The sequence below is a fragment of the Saccopteryx leptura genome, chromosome 12 (genome assembly GCF_036850995.1).
Source record: "Saccopteryx leptura isolate mSacLep1 chromosome 12, mSacLep1_pri_phased_curated, whole genome shotgun sequence".
Lineage (NCBI taxonomy): Eukaryota > Metazoa > Chordata > Mammalia > Chiroptera > Emballonuridae > Saccopteryx > Saccopteryx leptura.
The window spans coordinates 18,504,955-18,518,068 of NC_089514.1; positions in this window are offsets into that span (position 1 = coordinate 18,504,955).

Here is a 13,114-nt window from a genome sequence, read left to right on the forward strand (position 1 = left end):
AAAAGTCTGTATTTGAAGTAAATATTACATATATGCTGGTGACTTCAAATTCTACAATAAAGACAGGTTTTAGGGCTTTAGTACTGTCTATATAACTTAGCAATTTGCTTATTTTAGGAATGTTTTTAGCAGTTTCCCCCATCATTTTCCCCCCACCATTTTATTACATACAATTTGTGTACATTATTTCCAATCAATAATGTTAGCAGCATCATGAATGATGCTTTACCTGGCAAGAGGGTTACAATAGGAAATGTCATTTCTATGGTGAGTAGTTACTATTGACCCTCCTTTTCTTGTGCTGGCCAAGTGGACTTGTGACTCCTGAAAAGTCCTCTATTGAATTAATGGCATTAGTGGCTCATATCTCCTGGAAAAATCCAGAATAATATCATTATATCTTGTCTCAATTAAAGAACTATTTTCACGGCTGATAAGGGATCTAGAGTTCTCTGGTATGATTTGAGTATCCTATTTTTATGACATGTTTTTTTGTGATGTGATGATTTATCTACTGGAAACTGGCTGTAGACCAACAGTTTAGAGAAGCACCTTTCTAAGTGATGACAAATCAGGCCACACCTAGAAAAGGGAGTTTTCATAACTGTGTTGCAAAGCAAATTAGCCCTGAGAGATATTACAAATTAACTTCACAAAAGAATAAAAATGAAATGCCTTGATTTTATCACTCTCCTCTTGGATAGTATATGTAAATAGGTTGTTTGCCATCTTCAATTCCAGTATCTTGCAGACACGTACCTATGAATCTTTAGGACAATTTTGTAACCACCAACAGTTTTTTTTAAATGGGCCCATTTGAACTAAATTGTAGATAAAGCTTTTTAAAAATAATAAGGCTTCATATTATCATCCACTTCATCTTTAAATAATTTGACTTTACACAGAAATTATTTTATAGGATAATTTAGTTTTTAAAAGATTATCTATAGATTTGAATTCCATTTAAAATAAAATCCATAGCCTTTGCCACACCCGACCACACTGCACATGACCTGGTCACTCCTGGCTCCAGCATCATTGCATGACACTTGCTCCTTGCTCTCTATGGTCTAACCAACATCTATCTGCTTTCTGAAACTTGAACACACAAGTCTTTCTCTCCGTACATTTTTACGTGCTTCTTTCGGTCTAGATGCCCTTCCCCCTGCCCTTGGCTCATATGATGCCTTATGTTCACTGGGACTCACTTTAAATACAACCTATACAACGGTAACTTCCCTGAGGACCCTAATTAATGGTGCCACTCCCCTGTCACCACCATATCACCCTGCTTATTTTCTCCATAGCTCTGTCAGCTTTCCTACCTCCTCAGACCCTCTAGAACTATGATGTCCAATATAGTAACTACTAGCCACATGTGGCTATTTTAGTTTAAGTTAACTAAAATTAAATAAGATTGCAAATTCCATTCTTCCATTGATCTCAATGACACAGGTAAAGAATATTTTCAACTCAGAAAGTCCCATTGGACAGTGCTGATCCTAGAATCTTAGAGAACAAAAAAGTCTGCAACTAATCTACAGTAATTCTCAATTAGTTAAGTGGATAAATGGATAGAGGAATAAATGAATAGAGGAATAGGTGGAATGATTATACATAATCATTGAGAAGTATGATATTCTACATAATATAACATTATGGTTTCCACTCAATCTTCTATTCTTAATATTATTTTAATAGATAAGATAAAATACATTAAGACTAAAGTATATCTAATATAATTTCTTCTTTTTGGACAATATTTCAGTATTTAAGAATGAAATTTCCATGCTGACCAAACTAGAACCACAGGACCATAAAGGTCCCTTTGGAATGAAAGAAGTCTCCTGAGCTTAGGCTTTAGGTCACAGCTAAAGTAGAAAGAGCAGGGATTTGGACTCCGGGAAATGCAAATTCACGTTCTCTCATATTTACTAGTTCTTTGATTACTCTTGTGTTACTCTCCCTGAAACCTACTACCTCCATGTGTAAAATGGAAATAACGTACCAACTTTACAGGGTTTTTCTGAGATTAGGTGAAGGCTAAGCTTATAGCACACGCACACTAAATAACAGCTATCATTATAAAATTCCTTGACTGGATGGTATGATGGCAATTAGATTGTAGGAAATTCTGGTCTATCTACATCATCCCTTCTCTAGCCATTGCTCTTTGACTCAGAACTTTTTAACCTGACCCCTACCCATAAACACTGTCATGAACCCTTAGAGGCTTGTCATAACATCATGCTCAGGAGGGTTGGGGGCGGGGGAGTGAGGATGGGAAGTGTTTGAACTATGGATGAAGGCTGTGGTCAGAGGGGAACATGCTAAACGTAAAAGCAGCTAATTACCAGACAGCTCCTGGAACAGACTGTCTCTTAATTATTATTATTATTATTATTATTATTATTATTATTATTTTGGCTTGTCCTGGCTGGTTGTCTAAGCAGTAGAGCATTGGTCTGGTGTGTGGAAGTCCCAGGTTTGATTCCCAGTCAGGATACAAGAGAAGCGCCCATCTGCTTCTCCAACCCTACCCCTCTCTCCTTTCTTTCGCTCTCCCTCTCTCTCTCTCTCTCTCCCCCCTCCCATAGCCATGGCTCAAATGGTTTGAGCAAAGGGTGCTGAGGATGGCTCCATGGCCTTGCCTCAGGTGCTAAAATAGCTTGGTTGGCAAGCAATGGAGCAGCGGTCCCAGATGGGCAGAGACCACCCAGTAGGGGGCTTGCTTGGTGGATCCTGATTGGGGCACATGTGGGAGTCTGTCTCTCTGCCTCTCCGCCTCTCACCTAATAAAAAAATGTTTTTAATCCCTGAAAATAGGAAAGATTTTTAAGACTTAAGTATATAGTTTATATACAATATCCATCTCATCACTTAATTCAGAGAGATAGGTAACTACTGGTAAGCTTAGGAAGCAGAAAAGATGAATCCTAAGAGACCAACAGGGAGGAGGTCCCAGTTGTGTGTTTTCTGTTGATAAAAAAAAAGGGTAGGGTAATTTAATAATGTCATCAGAGATAATGAAAGTCCAACACCCTTATTAAAGTTCCCAATAGTGAGAGGGGTTGTGAGGTCAGTCTGCAGTTATAAGAATCAATTGTCCTCTTAAGCCAATGGGTGTATGGCAAAAACTAGGGAAGGACTAAATTTGAAGTCAGAATATAAAATGAGAACTTTAAAAAGTTTTTTACTTATTTATTTTTATCAAGAGAGGAAGAGAGAGAGACAGGAACATCAGTTTGTTCCTGTAAGTACCCTGACCGGGGATTGAACTGGCAACCTCTGTGCTTCAGGACGATGCTCTAAGCAACCAAACTATACAGCCAGGGCTAAAATGAGAACTTTAATCACTGGTGTATTTATCTGATTTTCTATATTTCCAAAAGGTCTGTCTATCTATCTATCTATCTATCTATCTATCTATCTATCTATCTATCATCTATAATTCCCATATTACCTTAGTGCTTGATCTTCTTTCAGGGAAGGAGCAGGAGCAAATTCTGCTTTAAAGCCCTGAAAGTGATCACTCCTAAGTACTACTATTCTTGGGGATATTTGGAAGTTATTTAGTTTAGAACAAAAATATAGAATGCTAAATGTTGTTCTGAATGGCAAATTAGAATTTCCTTTCTTGCTTTGGTGAGTGTCATTGTTTTGTGTTTGTTATTGCTGAGACTTAAGCCACAAATAAACAGAATGATCTGGGAATCAGTCGATGTTACTAGGGACTCAGTTTTACTGTTAAATAGCATGTTAAGTTTATGACTATCTTTAATGTGAACCTTTGTGTGATATGGGAACAGGAATTGGGATAGAAAACATTTAATAGTTGTCAGGAGAAAAGAGTTTATATTTGTGTGGGAACCTCCTATTTCTGTAGTAAAATTTCAAACACTTCCTAGCCCATATAAAGAAAAATGTATGTGAAGAATGAATAGCAGTTTGATTGAACAGCAGTTTGGAGGAAGAACTCTTCCTTCAAAAGAATACATTGAGGAATATTCTGGAAAAGTTTTTTATATGACACCTACAGGAGAGTATATATAATATTGTTAAAAACCCTGAGCAGGAAATTCTTTTCCTTATGGTGTTATAGACAACAAGACAGGATGTTGTTGTTGTTGTTGTCTGTCCTCTGGACAAACCCACCCCCAGCCCTAGCCAATGGCATCCAATCTCTACAGAGTGTAAGTCAGCATTCTTACATGGGTCAGCATGGCCCTTCGCGATCGGGATGCTCGTCACGTCTCTGACTTCCTCTTTCACTAGTCCTCCCCTGGTGTTTCCCCACCCACCTTGTCCTCCCAGCTGTTTCTCAGACGCCTTGGACACACTCTGGTTGTAGAGTCTTTGCATTTGCTGCTTCTCCTGCCTGGACCAGTCTTTTCATAGATGGCTCCACAACTTCCTTCACCTGGTTCGAGCCACAGAGAGCACTCTCCCTGTGACCCCCATTTAAAATTACAAGCTGTTCTTAAACCCTGATCAGGCATTCCCCATCTACTCTTCTTGTTTGATCTTTCTTCATGGTACGTATCAGCTTTTAATATACTATATAATATGTCAAATTATTTTGTCTATCCTTACTACGAGATAAGCTCATGAAGAGGGGGTTGCCTACAAAAATTAGATCTTCAGTAAACACTTGTTGAATGATGAAACAGAAGTATCGAAGTTCTATCCAGTGAAACTGACCTTGCAAGAAAAACCTTAGATTTTATCCTAGGTTTTGCAAATTCATCTACTGACAAAGAATGTGTTCTGAGATCTAGTGGGTTTGGGCCATGGTCCTCTTCTCACATTCTTACTAGATACTCTTATCAACTGCCATGAATTCAATTTCCAACCATATATGAAGTTTGTATTTGAATGATACTCTAGTGCAGTGATTTTCAACCTTTTTTGAGCCGCGGCACACTTTTTACATTTACAAAATCCTGGGGCACACCACCTACCAAAATGACACAAAATGACACTCTAACACAGTACATATTATACATATAGTTAATAATATAGTTTCTAAATGTATTTATACTCACTTAGTGTGAAACCTGGGCCTGTTTCGATGAACACAAAAGGGATATCCTGGCAGGAATGGTAGAAAGACACACACGAAGCTCTTCCTCAACAGTTCTCAGTCTCTCTCTGTTTTTAGTTTTTATTGCAGTCAAGCTTGAGAGGCTCAGCTCACATAAATATGTGGTTGAAAACAGGAGCAATGTCAAAATAGCTTTGTTGGCCAGAATGGGGAACTCCTTGGCAACAGATAACCAAAAACTGTCCAAAGGAAGATCAGCAAACTTTAGCTTTAAAGTTAGATAACATTGTGATGCATTGTATATCACCCTCTGTGGGGGCCTCTTTTAAAAAGAAAAAGGTCAAATATCTATATACACCAACAGGATAGACATAACCAGCTGAGGCTGAGGTTTCATCTAGTGGTGGCAACATTTACCTCCAGTCCTGACCAGGATTAGAAATCAGGACCATGGGGAGGAGTAGCAGCTTCAACTACTCGCCAGGGCCACACAATGACAAGTGCGCGGCAGCCCGAGCGAGACCTTCCTGGGTGTGGGTGAGAGGCGGCCTACTATTGGTTCATCGCTAGTGGTCGGGATGAATCCTAGAAGGTGATTGGTCAGTGAGCATTCCCTGTGCCTCCACTCTTCCTGTCGCTGATAGCTGGAGGGATTGTGAGGGGAATGTTTATGTTCGGATGAAGGCGGCTGGCGGTGGGCCGGATAAATAGCCTCCACGGGCCGTATCCGGCACGCAGGCCTTAGTTTGGGGACCCATGTTTCATTTCCCCACGGCACACCTGACCATGTCTCACGGCACACTAATGTGCTGCGGCACACTGGTTGAAAAACACTGCTCCAGTGGAACTCCAGCATGGAGCCAGCTTCTGAACTCTAGATATGTATATGAAATACTTTGACGTGGCCACTCTGATGATTCACAGGCATCTCAGATTTAACGTGTCCAATACTGAGGTCATTCTCTTCTCCTCTAAACCCACTCCTCCAGTTTCCTTTCTCAGAGAACACCATGATAATCTTGTCAATTTCCCCAGTCATAAATCTGGGCGTAACTGTCTACTTTTATCCAATCAACCACAGAGGGTTATCAATGTTAATTTCTCAATGCCTTCTGAACCACCCACTTTGCCAGTACCCATCACCACCGCCTCCATGGAGGCCACTACTATTTCTCATCCGGGTGCTACAACAACTGCCTCACTTTTCTCTCTAGTCATTCAAGTCTCTTAATATTTGTTAACTTTACTGGGCATTTTCTAAGCACATTACATCCATTTCAACTCCGCAATAATTCTATACAATCAGGCGCTATTATTATCCTCATTTTAAAGAAACAGGGGCACCACCTGCCTGTGTAACTTCTCAAAGTCCTGTCACTAGAAAGTGGTGGGTCTGAAATTCAAACCTGGGCAGATTGCCTCTGGAGTCCATGCTCCTAACCACTATCTAACTTAGCTTCTTTGGGTTAAATCACAGCCTTGCTTTACTATTTTAATAGTACCCCATTACCCTTAGGATGATGCCCCAAAATTGCTTGTGATCTCCTCCAGACTCGGACTCGTGCTCATCTCCCCATCTTTCCCTGCGCTCTCACTAGCCACCCGCCCCCTACCCCTACCCCTACGTCCCTCACCCTGCCCTCTGCTCCATCACTCACGAACTGCTTCTAGTTCCCTGGATGCCCTTCTGCTCTTGCACATGTTCTCCGTGCCTGGAACCTCCTCAGTATTACCCACCCCATCTGCCTGACTTAACCCCACTCACCCTTCACGGCTCAGCACGGCCTTTCTGAGGGAAGTCTCCTCTGATTGCCCCCTTTTTCATGCTCTCATCCAGCTCCGGGACCCTCCGCTTTGCTCCTGTCCCTCCTAGCTGTCCTCTAGGGTTCCTTCTTCCTTCTCACTGCACAGGCCCCACTGTGAGGGAATCAAAATGATACCTACCTTTCTGTCAAATCAGCAAAAATACATTTTTTGGTGTGCCACAGAATTTTAGCGGTTAGTTTATGTGTGCCACAAGATGAAAAAGATTGAACTCCCCTGAGTAGAGAGTCATAGAGGAGGAGCCAGGATTCAAAGCTGAGCTATTGGTTTCTAAAACGCCATGCTTTGTTAAACTTTTCATTTTACTATTAATTTTTTGTTACAAAGGTAATTTGAGTCTAAAGAGGAATATAGAGAAAAAATTAACCTGCCTCTCTCTTCTCTCAAATCGCTTTTCTTGGGGTAAACAAAGCTTTCACCTGGGAGCATAGGCTCTTAGACTCTTCTCCAAGCAACAGCCAAGTGCTTGACCACTGTGTTATGTGGCCTCCCTCGCTCAGTCTTCTTTCTAGTATAGCAAACTGTCTCCAAGTGGAGGAGAAAAAGTGAGAAAGGGAAATTTTAGAAATGGCATGGTAAATAGTACAATTGTTCATATAAGATTGGTATTTCACAAAGTATTCTAAACTGACCTGAATAGAAAGCTCACATACATGGCGATAAACATTTTACTGGTAGGATTTACTCTGATGAGTATGTATAATTAAGTTGAAATGGGAAGTCTGTGTACCTGACTGGGCTAAGGAAAATTATTATTTTGTCCCAATAACAAACAACTGTTCTCTGTATGAGAGCCAGATGTGGATGCTCAGTTTCACTCTGGAAATAAATGATCATGGGTCATTGTAGGAAACTGAAAATAAGTCTTTTCTAATGAGGATTCCAGGGGGCCTTATCTAACGTAGTATGTAAGTACATAGCTCTCTTATCCTCTCAAGAAGCAAGGTGTCCCTTTTACGTCTCAGGGAAAACAAGTTTCCATTTGTCATGAAACAATATTCAAACACCTGTTTCTCTTCCGAAGGAGTGAAAGATTGAAAAGGAAGGAATCAGTTCATTTTGTATAGTCTGATGTTTAGGAAATAGTGCATAATATAATCTCACAAAGAACATTTACCAGGAGTCCTTTCTACTCTATCACCCTGTGTTTGCTTTTAAAGTCTGAAATAAAAGTTGTCACCAAATTATTCTGACTATATAGCACAATTTGGAGATACTGTGCTATTTCCAACCTTTTTCGGTAAAAGTTTTCCTGTAAAACTTTCTCTAGAATGATGTCTCCCTTCGCCATTTCAAACACCTTAACCACCGATCAAAATACATGAGCATATTGAGATGCATCCAAGATAGGAACATTTTTCCTGCACCTGAAAAGAAACTGCAAGCACTTCAATTTGTGTAACAAATAAAATGGCTCTGGAAGGGAGTGCTTGTAGCATTACCTCCGGCATGACTGATTATTCTTTTCAGGTCTTCCTCAGAAATTTAACAACGCAAATTTAGCAATGGTTTTGCCCAATGGTGGCCAGTCCAGGCCCCAACTTTCTCGAAGAAATAGCCTGATTAGAAAATAATTGTCCTTTATTTTCCTCGTTACTGTGACCACACCTGCACTTTTCATTTCCGATAAGGTACAGTGGCGAAACCGCATCCTTCAAGTCTGCCTCTTCCATCTGATGTAGTGGATGACAGGTAATCTAGCTGAAAGTTCCGACAATTGCACCACCAGAAAAACACTGCCTGATGAAATCCGAGCAGTTATCACACTAACCATCACCTGTCAAGCCTCTTGCTTCAATTTAAGGGCGCATCAATTTTCTGAAGAGGAAATCAAGGGCAAAGAATAAAAGCGCTTCAGATAAACACTGACAAAGGCCCTTTCTGCCTCTTTTTTTTTTAAATTTATGATGGGATGTACTATCATAGGTTGCTCCGTGAGGCTTTATCAACTGTCCTGATACATCCCAGATAGCTCGGAATTCTCTGGCCATTGATGAAGTGCTATACTTGCACTTACTGAAAGGGCAGAAGATTTCCAAATGAAAATTACTTTCACTAAATACCACAAAGATATTGAAGGCAGAGAGAGCCGGGCGATGGGACAAATGACAGCTGCATATAACAATGAACCCCTCAGTTTCCGAGGCTGGCAGACAAGACTGATTAGAGGAAGAACATGAAGTAGTGTTTTCTTAAAGCCGGGGAGCATATTGTGTAACGTGTCAGGCACAAAGAGTTCACACGTCCTTTGTGGCAAGTTGGGAGCACAGAGCTGCCAACCCTGCTGACGGTGTGCCCCCGGCGGAGCTTCAGAGCAAGACTTTTTCTAAATGTACCTGGTTTCCATGTTCAAAACACACATGCAAACAATGGTATTTGGTGAGAGGAAGACAAGGACCAGGGAAGGAAGAGACAGAGCGGAATAGGTTTTGTGAGGCAATTGGAACTCTGCCCTTAGTAAAATAATCTGTTTTCCTTTGGGGTTGAAAGTCTTAGGATCAAGGCGCCAGGCCATTTCCACAGTTCGTTTGGGACATCAGTAGAGAGCCTTTCACATGGGAAACAACATGTAAAACAAATACTAGTTCTGACCGGCCTTAGGGCCCACGATTTGGTGTGAGGCTCATTCTGTGACACCCTCTCACTACTGGTGCTCTGGTAACTCCCCTGCCCAGCAGGACGGGAACACGTGGTGGCCTGGGCGCTGCTGGGGTTTTTGAAGGGAGTGCCAATTACTCAGTCTTCAGGTTTCTTTAAGGTGGGGACCATTTGGGAAATAGACAAAGCAGTGAGAGATGTAACTATCAGCTTCATTAGCATTAAAGTGAGGTTGGGAGCCCGCTTGCACCCACCCGCCCTGCAGGCCTCCTAAGCAAAGGAGAGAAGGGCACGGCGTCCTGGCAGGCAGGGTCTGAGCAAAGGAGCCACAGAAGGACAGGCCCCCGGTGCCCTGGACTCCTCTCCAGGGTTCCTGGTCAGGGAAGTGGCCTCTCCTTTGGGAGGAGTGAAAGTGAGGGCAGGGTATAAAAATGGGGATAATACATTCTGACTGGAAGGAGATCTGAATTTTTCAGGCTAAAGTCCTGTACTCCCTAACACAGGGGTGGGGGATGAGGGAGTTATATTCAGTGGGACACTTGAATTCAAGTAAACACAATAAATTAAAATTAATAATAAAATTTAAAAAAAAAAGCCCAGGCCAGTTGGCTCAGCAGTAGAGCATCAGCCTGGCATGTGGAAGTCCTAGGTTCAATTCCCAGTCACAGCACAAAGGAGAAGTGCCCATCTGCTTCTCCACCCCTCCCCCTCTCCTTCCTCTTTGTCTCTCTCTTCCCCTCCTGCAGCCAAGGCTCCATTGGAGCAAAGTTGGCCCGGGCACTGAGGATGGCTCCATGGCACTAGAATGGCTCCAGTTGTAATGGAGCAATGCCCCAGATGGGCAGAGCATCGCCCCCTGGTGGGCATGCTGGGTGGATCCCGGTCAGGCGCATGCTGGAGTCTGTCTCTCTGCCTCCCTGCTTCTAACTTCAGAAAAATACAGAAAAAAAAAAAGTCCTGTACTCTCCAGTGTGCTTGCTTGTTTATGGACTTGTCGGTGGGCTTGTCTGGGGCAGTGATAAAAGGAGAGGATTAGGAAGCCTATTTTGCCTTTGGGTGCAGACCAGGCTCTCCCATCCTGGTTCGTCGATAGTGAAGGTGACCTGCGATCTGTCTGCTGCCTATACTTCTGCTGTCAAACCTCAGACTAGGAAGGCAATGTCATTAACGTGCCCAGTAGTTCAGACTTCTGCAGATGCCAACTGGACATCTTCCCAGTGGCCTATGAGAGCGAGTCTCTACAGTGGAGGTTCAATCTGTTCATGGGAAATTCTCATTTTGGAAACAGTGGTACTTCAAGTCCGGTTCAGCTCTAGGCAGTCTTTTATAACAGTCATGGTACTATTGACACGTGATGTGCTTTTGACTATGATGGACGAAATAATAGAAGTCCCCTCGTTTATGAGTATGATCCAGAGGTCATACTATTATTTCCTGTCATCCTAGAGAAATATTTCTGGGAAGAGATGGAAGAAAGGGAGGTAGGTGAAGCAAAAGATGTACAAAGGCCAGCTTTTCCCACTTGCTAGTAAGTCACCTGGGGAATGAATAACAAAGCTTAGTGTTGAAGAGCTGAGGCTCCGGAATCAGGCAGACCTCGATGAAGTGCTGTCTCTGACTTTACTAGCTGTACGGCCTTGGCAAGTCGGTGACTACCTATTCCCTGATTTCTCCTTTCCAACATGAAGGTAATGACAGCACTCTGTGTGCAGGGCTGTTATGAGACTTAAATGTGATGTATTTTGAAAGTTTAACAAAATACCCGGCATGCCATAGGCCTACAGCTGGCGTCAGCTCTAACCCCTCTTAGTTCCCCGTCATATGCCAAGAAGCCGTCCAACCCTGAACTCATTTCTCCACTAATAGAAATAATTCCTTTTTCATGTTTTGTATCTTGCCATTTGTCCCCCCAAATATATAGTTCTCCCAGGACAAAAAATTAAAAGGGGTACATTCTAAACTCTGGCTTTTGACCTGTTTGTTTCTGACTTGCTTATAGAACAAATTTCTCATTTGCATTTTTCACGAGTATCTGAATCCAAACCACAAATATGTTTTACTGTCTTCTCTTAAATAAGGAAATTGTTTCAGTATCATTCAAGTACTAAAGGAAAGCATGGACTGCTTAGGACCTCAGAGTTGTGATGTCATAGCACACCCCCTCCTTTCTCACACCTTCCTGAAGTAAGGCTCTATCATAAGATGCTACTTTTTGTACTTGTCTATTTCTTCCAAGAAGCTCAAAGCACAGACGGCTCAATTTGTGCAGCCTTCTTGTGACTAATGAAAGAGAGAGCACGAATAAAGTTGGAAAACAAAGGGGTGTGGAGAGCGTGGACCCCCAGCTCCTCAGTGAAGTCCCACCAAGGTGGGCCAGCTGCCCACCGCGCGGTCAGCCGCAGTCCCACTGCTGCTGTGCTTTCTACGTGCGCCCCGAACACGTGGGTGTGGAGAGCGTGGACCCCCAGCTCCTCAGTGAAGTCCCACCAAGGTGGGCCAGCTGCCCACTGCGCGGTCAGCCGCAGTCCCACTGCTGCTGTGCTTTCTACGTGCGCCCCGAACACGGACGTGGCTGTCTGATTCCGATGGTCCTCACAGTCCTTAGGAAAGAATTCCCGGTGCCTGTGCCTGTCACCCCCACCACACTGACATTAGCACTTAAAAGGCAGAAACTCATTTTACTTGTTGTTTCCCTCAGCCGACCATTAAATCGGCTAGAAATGTCTGTTTTGTCTCTTTTTGCGTGATAAAGAAATAAAATTCACAGAGGTGCCAATTATTGGGTAGACTCCATCATCTCTATGAAGATTAATTATTAAGATTCTTGCTTGTTTTTTTTATTCAAAAAGGTGGAGAAGGGAGAATTGTTTTATTTTTTTCGTGTTTTTTGTTGTCATTGTATAAATAAATATCTTTGGTAAGGCAATATTGCATTTTCTGCTTATTTTTAGTCTCCCTACCCCAGAGGTGGTAGACAAGAATAAAAGGAGGAGGCGATTATATTTAGACAGAACTGGACTCAACCGTCACATCATTGGGCAACATTCTTAACAACGCTAACGTTTGCTTTCTCGTCTGAAACTTCATTAGTGTGTTGGGGCGATGCAAGTGCACCCCCAAAATGACTCATGAACCTTCGCCTGCTCACTTGCCCTCTCTAGTCAGACTCGGTGTTTAGTCTGATTGCAGTGTTGCATGAATACATCTGAAGGCAACGTTTCTGATTTTTGGTTGTTTTGCTGGGGGACGTTTTTATTTATTGGAAGTGGCATTGCTTCCCTACAAAAGTCAGACAGAAACAGTGACACAGGGGTGAGACCTACAAAAGGGAAATATTTATTTTGGAACAGTGCTGTTTCAAGTCTGATCTGACCTCAGGCAGTCTTTTATAGCAGTTATTGTACTATTAGTTTTGCCATAATTATTGACAAGACATAATAAGAATCATCTCATTTCCGTGCGTGAGCCATCAGAGGCGGGGCTCTCTCCTTTTCCACCCTAGAGAAATATGTTAGCGGGGTAACTAAGGACAGGGTGGCAGAAGGGCCTTTGTCCTGTTGAATTTACAGATTAACAAAGACTTGGGAATCGTTGCTGTATAGGAATACATTCACACTCTTGGTCACAGCTAGCAAACATGAAGAATCA